At 45.6% G+C, this 3,316-nt stretch overlaps 1 long non-coding RNA gene across 1 annotated transcript in view; it reads left to right on the top strand.

Annotated features, from left to right (window-relative positions):
* Positions 1-3,316, top strand: part of LOC139024139 (uncharacterized) — a 33,110-nt gene that overhangs the window by 7,939 nt on the left and 21,855 nt on the right. The gene's annotated exons all lie outside the window — the stretch shown is intronic.

The raw sequence follows: 3,316 nt of genomic DNA, 5'->3' as shown, positions 1-3,316 counted from the left end.
CCTCCGTCCTCTAGTCCTAAAACACTGATTAAACCTCTCTCCTCTAGTCCTAAATCACTGATTAAACCTCTCTCCTCTCCTCTAGTCTAAATCACTGATTAAAACCTCTCTCCTCTCCTCTAGTCCTAAATCACTGATCAAACCTCTCCCTCTTTTCACGTTGTATTCCTAAAACACTGATCCACAGTTTCTTCACAACAAGGGTGAGTATTTTTGCTGTGCATGATTGAATTTCGCTGGGGCAATGGAACCAATGGCACAGTCCCAAAGTACAAACCATGCCATCTGGCACTCCAGGTCAGGCTCAATGAAACATTACAAGTTTGTAAAAGAAAACAAATATGATTTGAACGCCAGGTCTGGAGCGTAACTGGAGCATAAAGGACCATGGCCTTGCTGTATGATCCATTACCCTCCAGAGAGGAGTGGGTTCTCTCTCTGCCAGCACAGGGTCAGGTCAGGGCCTGCTGATAGATATGTCTGATCCATTACCCTCCAGAGAGGAGTGGGTTCTCTCTCTGCCAGCACAGGGTCAGATCAGGGCCTGCTGATAGGTATGTATGATCCATTGCCCTCCAGAGAGGAGTGGGTTCTCTCTCTTCCAGCACAGGGTCAGGTCAGGCCTGCTGATAGGTATGTCTGATCCATTACCCTCCAGTGAGAAGTGGGATCTCTCTCTGCCAGCACAGGGTCAGGTCAGGGCCTGCTGTTAGGGTGAATCCTTACGTCAGAGAGAGGAGACAAAAGGCACGGCAGAGTTAGTAACCTGTCATACAGCGTTACTCACTGATTTCCTGGATGCCTATCATTAGTTAGGCACTGTCTGTACAGCATGTACCTGTTACTGGCTGAGGTTCACACACAGGGCATCGAAACACCAAGCCTGGCTGTGAGGTTACGAGGAATTAGCAATGTGCAGAGGGGAAAGGAAGTGAGTGTGTGGAGAGAGAGAGAGAGAGAGAGAGAGAGAGAGAGAGAGAAGAGAGAGAGAGAGAGAGAGAGAGAGGAGAGAGAGAGAGAGAGAAAGAGAGAGAGAGAGAGAGAGTGTTTCTGTTCTGAATTATAATAGTTATGCCTTCCTTTTGCAAAGTTTAAGTAGTAGTAGTAGCAGTAGCAGTTAGCAATAGTAGTAGCAGCAGTAGTAGTAGCAGTAGTAGCACTTAGCAGCAGCAGTAGTAGTAGTAGTAGTAGCAGTAGCAGTAGCAATAGTAGTAGCAGCAGTAGTAGTAGCAGTAGTAGCATTAGCAGCAGCAGTAGTTAGTTAGTAGAGTAGAATTAGCAGTAGCAATAGTAGTAGCAGCAGTTAGTAGTAGAGTAGTAGCATTAGCAGCAGCAGTAGTAGTAGTAGTAGAATTAGCAGTAGCAATAGTAGTAGCAGGCAGCAGCAGTAGTAGCAGTAGTAGTAGTAGCATTAGCAGCAGCAGTAGCGAGTAGTAGCATAGCAGCAGCAGTAGTAGTAGTAGCATTAGTAGAAGCAGTAGCAGTAGTAGTATTAGTAGCAGCAGTAGCAGTAGTAGCATTAGCAGTAGCAGCAGCAAAAGCAGTAGCAGCAGTAGCAGTAGTCCGTAGTAGCAGCAGCAGTAGTAGCAGTAGTAGCAGTAGCAGCAGTAGCAGTAGCAGCAGTCAAGCAGTAGTCGTGGTAGTAGCAGCAGCAGTAGTAGCAGTAGTAGCAGTAGCAGTAGCAGTAGCAGCAGCAGCGGTAGTAGCGGTAGCAGATAGTAGCAGTAGCAAGCAGTAGCAGTTAGCAGCAGCAGCGTAGCAGTTAGTAGTAGTAGTAGGCAGCAGTAGTTATAGCAGTAGCAGCAGCCAGCAGTAGTAGCAGTAGCGGTTAGTAGCAGTAGGTGAGAGTTAATATGAACCCCCCCCAAAAGGTGATGTCTGAGGACATCCGGGGCAAAGTGCGGGCTGACTGGGGATTATAACCCCAACAGCTCCTATTTACCTCAACTAATCACTATTACAATAGAAACCAGCCATAGAGTGGAGAGAGGGAGAAACCCAGTACATTACACCACCTGAAAAGAGAGCCCAGGCATGTGTGTAGGCCTAATGTATGTTCACGTGTAAAGTGGTGTTAAAAATAACCTGACAATGCTACTATTGCAGTACAGTATCCAGCCGCAGCAGGCAACTGGGTATACCCCTGTCCTGGACATGCAGATGTAACTCAAATGATCTGGGACCTGAAGATTTACGTTAGCTCCCGAAGCTAATGCCTAGATTGTTGCCCAGTGGGCTAACATAGTCGGTCACCCTATCACCCCATAGTTGCTTCAGCATCACTTCACTGTCCTGAAGTATGTCTGACGAGAGGTTCAGACCTGTCATTGACCACCTGGACAGGTCTTTCAGTTATTAACCCCTCCCTCCTCCTCCTCCCTCGTTCCCTCGCTCCCTACTTCCTGTAATACCTAATAAAAAAAGCCATCGGTGTGTTCACCCAAGACGTGACTGTGTCCTGGACAATTCCGTGGGCTGGAGTCAGTCTGCTCTGAGAAACAGAGATGTGTTGCCACAAGCCACACTGCATGGGTTTTTATGATGTCTAACTATCTAATAGTGTTTAAGAATGTTTTCTTGACTTGGTTCCATCAGTCTGACTATTAGAAGGTCATGCTGTGCCATGCTTCTTTTTAATAGTATTTCGCCGTTCCATGAACAATGTAATTTGCATTCCAGAACCCGGCAGCGGAATGGGGGGAAAAAAAGAACGCTGGGTGTTTTGAATTTGAATCATCTGGTAATTTTACAGCTCCGAGGCAGAGCTGTGGATTTCACTTAACTTCTGTTCTGATGCTGAAATTATTCGGGGAACTGTTTTCTCCAAATTTGATTCCTAGGAATATAGCATTTTATTCTCTACCCAAGACCCGTAACAGATTATTTTGGAATGCCATGCTATAATAGCTAACAGGAAAAGACTGAAATAGTACCTGAAAATGTTTTTGAAGTGAAACACCTGCTGTACATAAAGGATATTGTTGGCTATAACTCATAAAACATCTGGTCTCTGCTGTCAAAGGGAAAGCATATATCTCATGTTAAATAACCAGAAATAATTGGCCAGGTAAAATGTTCTCAACAACACTGGATAAAAGGACAACACTGTTACATCACACCAGTCGTTAGACAGCTATTTTCCGCGCTGCACGGAAACAATGTGTTAATGAGATGTCATATATCAGTCTTAACCCTCTGGGATATGTAGGCAGTCTGCAGGCGGCAGTAAAAGGGAGATAAGAATGTGTGTGTTAACGTGTGTGTGTGTGTGTGTGTGTGTAAGAGGAAAACAGGGGTGGAGGGGACTAAGAGAGAA

This window comes from Salvelinus sp. IW2-2015, unplaced genomic scaffold, assembly GCF_002910315.2.
Source record: "Salvelinus sp. IW2-2015 unplaced genomic scaffold, ASM291031v2 Un_scaffold1076, whole genome shotgun sequence".
Classification (NCBI taxonomy): Eukaryota; Metazoa; Chordata; class Actinopteri; order Salmoniformes; family Salmonidae; genus Salvelinus; species Salvelinus sp. IW2-2015.
This window is presented reverse-complemented; position numbering and strand designations above follow the sequence as displayed.